We start from the raw sequence: 15147 nt of genomic DNA on the forward strand, positions 1-15147 counted from the left end.
ACCAGATTGGTATGTTGGTATGGGCAACATTACAAGAAATTCGGACATTAATATCCGAATGCGAAATCATAAATTCTGTATTCTATGATAAAATTGAAAATTGTGGCCCTTTGTGGCTGAGGGGTTGGCAGATATACCGGGTGAGATGAAAAAACTGCAACCAACTTCAGACTGCTGTCATTTCTAAGCCACTCGACCGACAGCTGTTAAAATTATTCCAGTGACAGCTCATTATATTGTTTACAAGCGTACAAAAGCATTTTGGTGAGAATTTTTCAGAAAAAAGTTATTCGTGATGGAATTCAAGCGTGATAGTGTGATTTCTTTATATTTGGCTGGAAAACCACAAGAGGCTATCGTTAGAGCACTCCAGCATTTAAATGTGAATACATCTTTTATGTCTCGTACCATCGCTCGTTACCGTGATACTGGTCGCGTAGCCCCACGTCAAGGAAGTGGACGGAAGAAAACAGCAACAGCAGCAGAAATGGTTCAAAAAAAAAAAAGAAGAAGCGACTTGACCGAAACCCGTGGAAAAATGGTTCGTGAGCTGAAGATATCGCTATATTCCATTCGCAAATATTGAAAAATGCGCTCGGGGTAAAGCCATTGAAATTCCAAAAAGTGCAAGAACTCACACCGCTACAGAAAGAAAATAGACTCAAAAGAGCAAAAGAATTGTTCGCTTGGCCGAAAGCGAAAATATTCTGAAAATATATTCTGAAAAAATATTCCGCAGACCTTGGACATTCCAACAGGACTCAGAACCACCTCAAGCAAGCGGTGCGCCGGGGAATGGGCCAAAATACCGCAGAGCAACATTCGGGCAGCGTGTGACGGTTTCATTGGCCGTTTTTTGAGGTACCAGAAGAAATGTTCCGATCTCTACAATCTTTGTAACAGATCTTATGTAGATGGAAATATTGAGATGTACCAAGTCTGAATGGAATCGGATATTCAAAATGTTGACCTTTCGTGGGGGAGGTACCAGAAGGAGTGGACCTGTATATCCAATCTTCACAGTAAATCTTGTGTTAGTAGAAATAAATAGTTTCAGTTATGCAAAACTTTAACCCTATGAGGGGGAAGTACCAGAAAGAGTGGTCCGATAACTACCATCTTCACTACAGACCTTGGGTTTATGAAAATATAGTGATGTGTGTAATTTAAAGACAATCGGATATTTATTTTTCCATTATTTTCCATTTTCTCAATATTTGGATTTGTAAAGTTAAAAAAATCGGACTTTCATTTCTTTTTATGTGAAGTAAAATATATTTTTTTGAAAATTTCAACCTTTTGTGGGGGATGTACCGGAAAGAGTGGACCGATATTGCCCGTCGATCTAAGTTTGATAATAATATACGATGTAATCGGCTATTCCCTTCAAAGAAATCGTGTGCACCAACCAGCCAGACAGATGGAAGGACGGTCATCGCTAGATCGACTCCAAATGTCCTGAAGGGGATTTGGCCCAAAGAGAACTAGGGTCTAAACCCGTTATTTCGATGGGCACTTTTAGAACAAATCTCTAGTTATATGGCTGAGGTTATAAAAATTTGGGCTTTCAAGTTTTCAGTGGATTAGAACGCAATTTAGCATTTTTGCAAACATAATGACTTTTCGTAATGAAAAAAAAAAAAAAAATACAGTTAAAAAACAGCTAAGTCCTACCGGGTCTACCCCTTTACCATTTGAAAAAACTTGAAAGATTTATTATTAATTATTATTATTATTATTAAGATTTATTATTATTTTTGTCATGGTATTGTAAAGGTTATAAAAATAGAAATCGGCGTGTACTGTTATTAAAAGTTGACTTCCATTCTCTACTATGTATACCCAGTTCGTACCTATTTGGAACATATGGTTCTGTCATTTTTCTCTTCTGTTTAATAAGTATTAATGGATTTTTCAAAAAAAAAAAAAAAAAAATAATAATTTAAATAGCAAGGTTGATTGCAAGGTGGCCACACTGTGCCCCATCAAAAGTTCATTACTGATAAATGCAAGTGAGTCACAAACGTAATTGATAATGGCATTTGTGTTGCTACTTTACTAATCTCATTCGTGTGTTTTTGCTATTTTTGATCAATTTTAATGCCCGTCATGATTTTTGAATACCTATAGTTTTACTGGGGTTTTAATCACAATTTTATCGCTCATTCCAGACATTTCGCATCAGGAAGTTTTGATTATCGGCGATCTTTAGACGAAGGAACAAACTGTAATAATTGTATTTTGAAGTAAGTGTTATCACATTGATATTTGTTTAATTGTTTTTTTTATGATTAAAAGAAAAATGTAGTGATAAAGAGTACTCTTTAACACCGAATCGCAGTGATTCTGAAAATTTTTTTCTATAGCTTTTTGGAGAAACTTACGACAAAGATATTTTATACACCTAATCATTCTGATTTATAGTGCTTCAAAACAATATAACAAAAATAAATTCCTGGAAAAGTAATTTATAGGTTTTAAATACATTAAGTAATGGATTTGTATACCCTTAGCCAATCGTGCCTCATCGAAATAATAGTTTTAGTCCCTAGGTCTCTTTTGATCAAGTCCGTTTCAGGGCATTTGGAGTCGATCCAAACTTGGTGCATCGTTATATTATTGTCAAACTTATATTATTGTCAAACTTAGATCGTCCGGAGATGGGCAGTATCGGTCCAGTCCTTCTGGTAAATAGATCAAAATTTTCACAAAAAATAATTTACCCAATAAAACAAGAAAGGATCGTCCAATTTTGTTCAAACTGTAAAAATCCCGATATAAGTGTCAGTGCTAGGTCAGGTGCAAAAATGGACAACATCGCTCCACTCAATCAAGTACCTTTCCCACAAATGGTCAATATGTTGAAAAATTATAAATCTCATAATATCTGAAAAAAGGTTCTGATTGTCCTCAAATTTCATCCATCTCATTACTTTTACCAACACAAAATCTGTTGCGAAGATGGGACTGATTTTTGTATATCTCACACAACGGTTCAAAATTATGAATAATTATATATCTGAGAATATACGAAATAAGCACCTGAGTCTCTTCAAAACACACCTCCCAATACTTTTTAGCAATAGATTTGTTGTGAAGATAAAATATATCAGTCCTTTCCTTCTTTTACCTCCCCCATAACATATCAAAATTCTATATCTCTTATTATATGCGAATAGTTTTACTAACACAAAATATTATGTGAAGATAAATAAATACCGGTCTAACTCTTTGGTGCCTCCGCCACAATTGTCAATATTTATATCTCTCATCACTTGAAAAACAAATCAGGAATTCTGTTCAAACCTGGTATATCAAAAAATCTCTTTCGTCCAGGGATCTGATGTGAATATGGAATCTAACGGATCACTCATTCTGGTACCTTCCCCACAAATGTTAAACATTTTGATTATCATTTATTGGCATAAAGTTGGAAATAGATATTCGATGTTCTTTAAATTTTGCACATGCCAATATTTTATCAGAATTTTATTAAGTGGAATACTTCGGTCGCATTTTTTCACATTTTTTAAAAAATATCACATGAATCATATAAAATAGTCTTTATAGCTCGTAATAATATTTATATCACACTTAGGTCAGAGACGAAATGGACAATATTGGTCCACTTCTTCGGAGCTTCCCCCATTAAGTGTCTACAGTTTGAATAATCATAACGCAACGCTAAGGGTATACATCTGTCGGCATAACCGACTGATACTATTATTTATTTATTTTTATACCCTCAGCCATTTGGCTATTTGTTCATACGGTCAAGTCTAAATAAGGGTTTTAGACCGTAGGTCTCTTTGGACCAAATCCGTTTCAGGACATTTCGAGTCGATCTAGGTACACCGTCCGTCTGTCTGTCGAGTTCGGAGATGGGTAATATCGATCCACTCCTTCTGGTACTCCCACAAAATGTCGAAATTTTCAAATAATATATATTCTGCACAGAAAGAGAAACGATAATCCAATTTAACTCCAACTTTGCAAATCCTAATATTTGCGTCATTTCTAGGTCAGATGCGAAAATGGACAATATCGGTCCACTCCATCAAGCACATCCTCCACAAAGGGTCAAAATTTTGAATAATTACAACTCTTATAAAATGTGATGTAAGAGTCCGATTGTCTTCAAATTTCACAATAATTGTATTAACCCAAGGTCTGGTGCCAAGTTGGAATACATCGATAAAATCCTTCTGGTACCTCCCCCACAAAACGTCAAAATTTGAAAAAAGAGTATTTTTTGCACAGAAAGAGAAACGATAACCCGATTTTGCTCTAACTTTGCAAATCCTAATAGTTGCGTCAATAAGCATTCAATACAATATCTGTTGTACAGGTGATATATATCTGTAAACCCCTTCTGGTACCTCACTAACAAAGGCCCACAATTTTCCCTGTAAACATTAACCCACTAATAAACAAATGTGTTTTTTATAAAAACAATAATAAAGGGATTATGCCTGACCATTTTGCAACAACAAAATTTTCAATAATTTTATCTGTCATAACTTGCGAAACAAGTCAGCGAATCTATACAACATGCTATTACTAAATATATCTCTTTCTGCCAGAAACCTGAGATGAATATGGAATTTATTATTTTCCATAAATTGGATATGTTCGATTTTCTCGTAATATTGCCCATACCAATGTTTTTATATGTATTAGATGAAGCTTAAAAATGGAATACTTCGGTCGACTATATCTGGTAAATCATGCGCATGTTAACATTTTCTAAAAATTATCATATATGTCATCTAAAGTCCAAATTGGGCACATATGTATTGGTAACATATGTATTTTGATCCGATACGAAATGGCCAATATTGGCCCACTCCTTCGGAACCTACTCCATAAGGGGTTAAACATATGAATAATCATAACAGCAGTCAAAATGTTTTTAAATAATCGTACATTGGCTGAGGGTATACATCCGACAAATACTTTTTAACTTGTTTTTGGTAACTCGCATCTAATTTTGCTTTGTGGTCACACAAGAATATTAGGAAAAGAAAACTCGTGTTTGAATACAAATTTCGTGTTTTATACAAGTGAAAAATATTAAACAGACCAATCGGGACAGAGAACACTCTTAACACACTTCAATTCACCAGACGCAAAGAAAATGACAAATTTAATACATTCTTAATATTAATGTGGAGGTTAAACAGAACAGTTATGATGGCCGAATATTAGGAAAGGAAACGTGTTTGGTTGACACTTGGTATTCGAATTTTATACAATGTTTCTAAAAGGCAAAATGTATATCCCCAATAGATCCATAATTGCAAAATAATTTTGGTTTGTTAAAAATTTTTATAAAGTCTGGTGAAACCTTTCAAAAGGACAGTAGGCGATGTTGAATGGCCACTATTACGAACCCATCGCAAACCATTCCGTTAAAAAATCTGACAAAAATTATCAAAATATCCATCAGCATTAGGTAACAACTAATTGTAGGGCATATTAGACAATTTTCTGCCAGAAGGAGCGGTAGCAATTATCAAATGCCGCACCTTAGATAATTATATCCCAAAATGAAATGCCGAATATGGGAATAATATATATGAATGAATATAGTGTTTACAGGGAAACTTGGACCTTACTAGACAATTTATTTTCTTTTTCAAAGGTATAAGCACCTTTATAAACTGCACAATACCACTGAAAATGCGGCTACAATCCATCAATGCAAAGAGTCCAACTACTGAATATCGAGGGGTTTCCGTTGGTATCTCTCCCATAAAGGGTCAACATTTTGAATGATCATAACAGAACGGCTGATAATTTCTTAATTACCGAAATTATAATTTTTTATTGATAACTGTTGTCAATTTTGCCGTTAACTTAGTTAGAGATTTGCACTACATGCTTTTGATTAGTTTGTGTATACATAAATGAGACTCTTCCTTAAATTCCCATTGTTTTAATTCAAAATGTTTTATATTTAACTACAAAATATTCAAATATTAAAGAAAAATAACACACATTTAAATTTAAAATATTACAATCAAAAGTCTGTTTCCGCCCGGGTTCGAACCGGGGACCTTGTGCGTGTGAAGCACACGTGATAACCACTACACTACGGAAACTTACTGTTTAACGTGTCGTAGTAACACGTTTTGTTCATGTGCCATTAAGCTTTTCGAAATTCCCCTTTTGCAATAAACAAATGCTTTTGTTTGTCTGTTGTGAAGCTTTTTCAGAAAGCTTCACTGATACGTGCGACAACAATACACACTGCCATGAAAGAAGTTTTGCTAAATATAACCTGGCACACCAAAGTGGGAAATGCATGACTGTTATACGAACGGTTGGCAAAACAAGTTGAGTAACATTTTGGTATGATATGTTATTTTAACATTGAAAATTTCTGCATGTTATATTAACACATTTAACATTTATTATTCTGTTGTTGGTAACAGACCAATGTTGGGAAGAGAAGTGATTAGCGGTAGAGTTTCTATGGATAAAAGATCTTGATAAATCGAATGTTCAAGGACTGTCAAAATTAATGTAATGTTTAAATATGGTAGTTAAGAAAGAATATTTGTTGGTTGAAATCAGGATGCATTACTGTAAGTATTAGTGACAAAATTGTCAGAATTTTGCGGAATATTCTAACGAGAATTCCAAGTTTTTCACACACATATAAGAAGACAATAATATGATATTAGAAATAAAAAAAATCGAGGTCATTATTAATTAATTTTAATCGCTAAAAAATACAGAAAAATAGATCTAAATCACAGACAAAAGTTGGGCGCTGAGAGACCAGTGACGAAAATATACCCAATAAAATATTGCACGTTTTATTTGTTACTGTTCCGATTTTCTGGAAAATAAATTTGAAACTGTATTGGAGGTAATTATGCTATTGAAAGTGAAAATAATTGTTCTGTTCCAGAACCTGCTTGTATTCAAAATGTTGAATGAAATGAAAAAGAATAACGTTCAGACTCACAAACCGCACAATTTTCTAATCAATCTATAAGAGGGTTGCGGTCATTCAAGTCATTTTATCAGAGCGCCAGGGTACCAGGAAATCCTGGTCCTCTGATTTTCTGATTTGTATATCAGAAAAGGTTTAAATTTAATATCTCCTTCTGCGTTTCTGCCCCAATACAAATGTAAACTGATCCCGGCTTTACATCAAGGGTATGCTGTGCAAGTTCGGAGTAAATAGAAGGAGCTTTATTTTAAATAATGTCCTTGCTCTGTGGATTTATACGCTTACTTTGATCATATATCCGAATTAAAAGAAGAAACTTCATCTTAACCGAAAATATATTTCTTGTTTTTGTTTACTGTTTAGATCAAGGATGTGTGGAGATATGAGCTAAATGATTTATTTTATCGTTGTCTCTGCTGCGAATTGTTTTTATACCCTCCACCATTCTATAGAGCTTGAAACCTACAAAGTATATACATTCTGGATCAGCGTAAAATCCTAAGACGATCTACCGATGTCCGTCTGTCTGTCCGTTGTATTCACGCTATCTTTCGATCGAACTTAGATAGAAGACTAAAATTTTGCATACATGCACAGTTTACCAGCAGGAAGGTGGGCAAGTTCGCAAATAAGCCATGCCGGGCTACGTTTTCGTATAGCCCCCATATAACGTTACCTCCCGATATTCGGTATTTTGATGATTTTAGCGACATTATTCACCGGAACTGTTTCAAATTTCGTATTTGAAGTTCGTAATGTGTACTACAGCCTATGACAAAAAAATTCGTAAGCAGGTCCACGTCTTCGTATAGTCCCCATATAACGGTTGTCATTTAAGCGGTAGTTTTCGGATTTTTTTTTTTTTTTTGAAAAATTTTAAGTACTTTCCAGTTGGTGGAGGGTATTATTAGCTGCTCTTTTACTTATTACTGTTGTATTCTTGCCGCAGACAGACATGTGATCTATTAATACTTCTAAAATTCCTAAAAGAGAGTCCAACTTGACAACGTTATTCAAATTTTTCAGTTTTAAGAAAGCGACACAACTCAAAATTAAACGACGCAAGTCGGATTTTGCCAGTTTGTCAGTGAAAAAGTCAATTTTATACTCTTCACCATACATAGTATGGAGGGTATATTAAGTTCGTCATTCCATTTCTAACTCATCGAAATAATAATTTTAGACCCAATAAAGTACATATATTCTTGATCAGCGTAAAATTCTAAGACGATTTAGCTCTGTCGATATCGTATATCCTCCCATATAACGGTACCCACAAGTATGGTATGTTTCTCCCAAACCCAGGTATGTTTCTCCCAAACCATGTCCTTCTCTACCACAGACACCAACAGTGACATCCATATTAAGTTTTAATGACTTCAGCCCAATTCCTTTACTCAATACCAATAAAGAAACCCCAATATCAAATTTCGGGTTTCCAGCTCCATGCCTTCATTCAATATCCAATTTAGTACCACTTAGTACTTTTCGAACAATATAGTTCCCTAATCATCTTCATATATTAGCCACATATACCACCAGAGACCTCAATATTAACTTTGAGGATTCTTGCGCTATCCCTTACACAATACCAAATTTAGTACCATTTAGCACTTCGCATTCCCAAACCACAATCAAATCTAACAAGTAAAAAAGTATCGGTAGGTTTTGCCGACAGATGTATATTTCGATTACTTACAAATATTTTGACTTCTGTTATGATTATTCAAATGTTTAACCCCTTATGCAATAGGTTATGAAGGAATGGGCCAATATTGGTAAATTCGTATCGAACCTAAATAAATATGATATAAATATTGCGACATGCTAGGTTTGGACTGTGTTGTGTTAATGGAAATGTTGAGATGTACCAAGTCTTGAATAGAATCGGATGTAAATTTCGCTTTTTATGAGCTTCATGGATATTTAAAATTTTGAGCCTTTGTGGGGGAGGTACCAGAAGAAGTGGACCGATATATTCGATGTTAACACCAACCTTGGGTTAATATAAATATTGGGATGCGTGAAATTTGAAGACAATCGGACTCTTACATTACATGTTATAAAACTTATAATTATTCAAAATCTTTACCCTTTGTGGGGGAGGTACTTGATGGTGTGGGCCGATATTATACATTTTTACACTTAACCTAGAACTGATGTAAATATAAGGAAATTTGGGGCAAAATCGGATTATCGTTTCTCTTTTTTCTTTCTCTTTTTGTGGACCGATAGTGGCCATCTCCGAACTCGATCTAAGTTTGACAATAATATTGCGATGTACCAATTTTGGGTCAAATCGGATACTCCCTTCGAGAGTTATCGTGCGCACCAGCCAGACAGACGGACGGACGGACATCGCTAGATCGACTCCAAATGTCCTGAAACGAATTTGGTCCAAAGAGACCTAGGGTCTAAAATCGTTATTTCGACAGGGCACGTTTTAGCCGTATCAAATGCTTATACCCTATGTAGCCTTATGGCTGAGGGCATAAAAACAGATACCATCAGTAATCTTAATACCCAATACGAAACATTATACCTTTCAATTCTTTTCGTACAATTATAGCACACATTTCCGAAATCACTTATATATATTCAGGCTATACATGATAAATGTAAATAGGCCATGTGGGTCTAGGTATAGCACCCATATAACGGTACCTCCCGATTTTCGGTATTTTCATGATTTTAGCGACAGTATTTACCGGAATTATTTCAAATTTCATATTTTTGAAGTTCGTAATAGGTACTACCGCCAATGACAAAAAAAATTGTATGCAGGTCCACGTCTTCGTATTGCCCCTATATAACGGTACCTCCCGATATTCGGTATTTTCATGATTTCAGCGACATTTATTACCGGAACTATTTAAAATTTCGTATCTGAAGTTAGTAATGGGTACTACAGCCTGTGACAAAAAATGTTGTATGCAGGTCCACGTCTTCGTATTGTCCCCATATAGCGGGAGCTCCCGATATTCGGTATTTGAATGATTTCAGCAACATAATTCACCGGAATCGTTTCAATTCTCGTATTGGGAGATATTAATGGTTACCTATAGGAAATAATTTCGTATGCAGGTTCACGTCTTCGTTATCCCCTATATAACGGTACCTCCGATATTCGGTATTTTCATGATATTAGCGACGTTATTTAACGGAATTATTTCAAATTTCGTATTGGGAGATCTTAATGGATGCTACAACGTATGGAAAATAATTTCGTATGCCGGTTCACGTCTTCGTATAGCCCCCATATGTTATTTGTTTAACGAAATTATTTCAAATTTCGTATTAGAAGTTCGTAATGGGTGCTAAAGCCTGTGACGTATTCGTATTTTTATGATTTGTGCGACATTATTCACCGGAATTGTAACAAATTTCGTATTTAAAGTTCGTATTGGGTACTACAGCCTTTGACAAAAAATCGTATATAGGTTCATGTCTTCGTATAGTCTGCATATAACAGTTTTCATTTAAGTGGTAGTTTCCGGAAGTTTTTTGAAAATGTTGAAGTTTCTTCCAAATGGTGGAGGGTATTAAAAGGTCGGCCCGACCGAACTCCGCTGTTTTTTTACTTGTTTACTAGTAATCCTTGATTCTTTCTTGTAAAAATTTAAACTTTTGTGCAATTGTTTGCACCATATATCCTACATTGGGATTCTCAATCGTCGAACCACAACACGATACAGATATTTCAAATTCGATTTACTTAGAGAAGATATTCAAAATGAATGGTTGAAAGCCTTTCCAGTAAGAGTTTTTTGGAGACCGCACAATTTTATATAGCAGTTTCTAAAAACTTAAAAACGAAACCGAAATGTGGTTTACCATACATGGAAGTTCTTGTGTTCAAATATTTTAATAGACTTTCTAGTATTTCATTACAATCAATTTCATATTTTTAATTTTATACTCTCTTTTGAACCATAAAACAATGCTAGAAAGGGTTACAATGGAAAGTATTGTGACGATCGTCTGGAGTCTGTTGTCAATTTCTCTCGACGAACAAAGGACACTTTTGTTTTCCCACTAGAATACGAAGAAGAACAAAAAAGAACAGTTCTACCATTCTCTGGATTACAAAACAATTTTATGTTTGTCATACACAAAAGGAAATTTGGGGTTTTGTTGTTTTCATTGTAAATGTCATGTAATGCGGTTACACTTAGCCGAGACAATTCCCAACACGCCTTGGATTTTGTTTTTGGATAATAAAAATCATTGATGGAAGAAAAAAAAAACAAACAATCACTTTACGATCGGCCGTAAAATAACGGGTGTTCTTTATTGATATTTAATTGTGGACACATGACGAGGAGAGAGGGAGGGAGGTTGGCACAACCTCGCCTCGATCCTATTGACAATGAAAATATGGTCGGAACACACATCTGTGTGTGTGAGTGTGTCAAGTGAACAGTTGGAGGAGTAACAACTCCTCGGCATATCATCTGTGGCATAATAATGTGCAGGGAAATTTGTAAACAATTTCTCCCATAGATTATGAGATACGACCTCCGCATGAATGGACAACCAAAACAATCTACTCGAAAAAATCGGATCATTAAAATCCCATAAATATCAATAAATGTTTACACAACAGTCAGACAGATTGACACTCCTTTTGATGAGCTGCAGACGCGTCGCTAAGGTGGACGGTGGATGGCAACAAGTGTGTGCGCCGGAGTACGGGCGAGATTTGCGCTTTAGCCATTGTGAACTTGATCTTGAATTGATATTTACGATCAATTAAAGTCATATTTATGACGAACGGGGAGGGTCGACCCCGGGGGAAATAGGCATCAACATTCCTGTGATGTGGTGATTACAAATTGTCTGCTTGGTAATATTGTGGTTAAGGTAACAATTGTAGACAGAGAACAATGAAGAAATGCCGGTGAGATTGATAGAAAAAAAAGAAACTCACAGAATCGAATTAAGCCGGCGTCTTCTGTCTATTATCTACAACGCCCATTTGTCCCATCATTTGAATGGCATGGGAGGTATGCATTGTTTGCATTATTATGTCAGGAATTTTTATTGAGATTCTGATTTAGAACGTTAATTTGGATGGAATGTTTGATCAATCTAGTTTCATTTTTTTGGGAAGTTAGGAGCTATAATTCAGGTTTTCAGCGGACGTATAATGTTAGCATATATACGAACACCCTATGTGGGGTAGGTACCGAAAAGAATGGACTTTTAGATAAAAGAGTTGGGTGATTGACTGACTAATTTATCAAGGCCCCTACAAAACGACTGAAGCTTGAATCTTAAAGTTTAGGGTGATGATTTATGTTTTGGGGCGGAGGTGCAAGATAAGTATAGGGTTTTTATAATTCGTACGATAAAAGTACGAAAACTATGAAGGTGTATTAATTATGGTACCATTAATATGGAACTCTAAATCATTATAAAATCATGAAAATACTGAATATAGGGGGCACCGTTATATGGGGGCTATACGATATCGCGGACCTATGTAAATAATTCTCTTCAAGGGAATAAAGTACTCACAACTCCTTGCGTGAATTTTCAGACTATTCCGTTAAAAAAATGTGGACAAAATCATCGAAATATGGAATATCTTGAGGTACCGTTATATGGGGGCTAAACGATATCGTGGACCTATATAGACCTTTCTCTTTCAGGGGGTAAAGTACTCACAAGGAACCCCTTCTGTAGAATTTCAGACATTTCGGTTTAAAAATGTGGCTGAAATCATAAAAGTACCGAATATCGGGGGGTACTGTTATATAGGGATTATACGATATCGTGGACCTATATAGACCATTCTCTTTCAGGGGGTAAAGTACTCACAACGAGCTCCTTTTGTGGAATTTCGGATAATTCCATTGAAAAATATGGCTAAAAACATCAAAATACCGAATATAGGGGGATACCGTTATGTTGGGCTATACGATATCGTGGACCTATATAAATAATTCTCTCGGAGGGGGTAAAATAGTCACAAGAAACTCCTTGTGTAGAATTTCAGACAATTCCATTGAAAAATGTGGCGAAAATCATCGAAATACTGAAGGGAGGTACTGATATATAGGGTCTATATTGAGACCTGGACCTGCATAGACAATTTTCTTTCATAGACTTCAGTACCAATTACGAACTCTAAACTCGAAATTTGAAACAACTCCGGCGAATAATGTCGCTAAAATTATTAAAATACCGAATATTGGGAGGTACCGTTAAATTGGGGCTATAGGAATACATGGGTTTGCATACGTAAATTTTTGTCATAGGCTGTGGTACCCATTATGAATTCTAAATACGAAATTTGAAACAACTCAGGTGAATAATGTCCCTAAAATCGTTAAAATATCGTATTTGATGAACCAGTATTGGTGGGTGTTTGGAAATTCTTACCAAAAATACCATTTCGTATCATGCGAACGGTTAGAGCTAAAAATTGGAATGGGAACCAAAGTTGAGGAGTAGTGTTGAATTAAGGATTTAGTTTCGGAAGTGTGTTATCATGTATGCAAAAAGTACTTAACGGTATTAAATTTAGTACAATTCGAATTTGGAGGAACGGATGAAGACAGAATCATGAAATTTTCAATTACCATTACTGGCGGAGAGTAGGATTGGGATATAGAGGCATTTTTCGAAATTTGTATTTATGCACGAAAAGTACTAAATTGTGCTAAATTTAGTACATTTTTGATTTGGGAAAACCGGTAGAGCTGGAATTCTGAAATTTGGAAATAAGATTTCTTTGAATTGTATGATGAAGGTAGTTTTGGAAACTTGTACTTATATGTACTAAATGGTACTAAAGTTGGTACAATTTGGATTTAGGTGAACCAATACAGCTGGAATCTTGCTGAAATTTGCAATAAATATTAATGTCGGAGTGTAGGATTTTGATATGGAGGTAGTTTTTAAAATTTGTACTTAAATGTACTAAATTTGGTACAATTTGAATTTGGAGGAACGGATGGACCTGGAATCCTAAAATTTGAAATTAACATTACTGTCGGAGTGAAGTTTTCGAAATTTGCACTAAAAGTACTAAATTTGGTACAATTTCGATTTGGATGAAACCATACAATTGGAATCCTGAAAATTTTAGTGTAAAGGGTTGATATTTGAAAGTGGTTTGTGGAAATATGAGCCAAATGTACTAAATGGTATATGAGGAAGACATAGAGCTATACATCTGAAACTTTTTGTGAGGTGGAGTTGATATATGAAGTTACTAAATGGAACAAATTTTGGTTTTGAGTGAATGAGAAAAGGTGGAAATTTAAAATTTAGTATAGAAAGAGGCCTTTCCGAAAATGTGTACAACAAGTACAGTGAAGCAGTACATATTATTTTCACACTTGATTTTCTATTGGCCAGAATATTGTTGTGTATGGGGTTTGAAGAAAATCTATCCTTGATTTCACACTGTGCGAAAAAATATTTTTTTACCCAAACGGTGAACTTTTGAGTGATAATTATTTAATTGTTTTATCTTTTGTGACGGAGGTATACTAACGAGTTCGTACCTATACTATGTACAATATAACTATTACGGCTTGCAAAGCTTCTCCCAAATCGAACGATCTTTCGAAATGCCTGATTTCTTGGAAATTGATTAATTTGGTGTTGCAGAGATAGGAAGGAATCATATTCTTAGAGTAAAGTACCACATTTTTACCAAAACCTATCCTGACTCTGACAGTTATAATGGGCGTCAGGTCTAAAAAATGTGGCTATAATATCCATCATTATACGTGTGATCAACACCCAACTATCGATATCTGAACGGATGTTGACAAAATTTTACAGAGGTTTTTCTGGGATATATATTTTGTCTTGTCCCAACTATTATTGATGTTGTTGTGGCTATCAGGTTGGTAAACATTCAAATTGTCTGCAATATGTATTTGAGAGATATTCCTATATCAAAGGCGATTTTTCTGTATTTTGTGGATATACTTCTAAGACAATTTTGGCCTTATTTGAAAAAATTAATTTTAATTTGAGTAGTAATTTAATATGTCCAAAGCAATTCAAAAGTGACTACATGGCTTGCAATACGCATTTAAAGATAAAGAAAAAATGTAAAGGGTCTATTTTATTTTTCTTTTTTTTTTTAACAATAGGAGAATTGTGTGAAATAAAATTACAAAATATTTCAAAGGTCTAAAATAAAATAAATAAAAAAGATT

The 15147-nt window shown here is 34.8% G+C and overlaps 1 non-coding gene across 1 annotated transcript; it reads right to left on the bottom strand.

Annotated features, from left to right (window-relative positions):
• Positions 1-6031: 6031 nt before the first annotated feature.
• Positions 6032-6104, bottom strand: TRNAV-CAC (transfer RNA valine (anticodon CAC)). Its single transcript has one exon. It is a non-coding gene; the product is annotated as a tRNA-Val (tRNA).
• Between the last annotated feature and the right edge of the window lie 9043 nt (positions 6105-15147).

This window comes from Musca domestica, unplaced genomic scaffold, assembly GCF_030504385.1.
Source record: "Musca domestica strain aabys unplaced genomic scaffold, Musca_domestica.polishedcontigs.V.1.1 21, whole genome shotgun sequence".
Lineage (NCBI taxonomy): Eukaryota > Metazoa > Arthropoda > Insecta > Diptera > Muscidae > Musca > Musca domestica.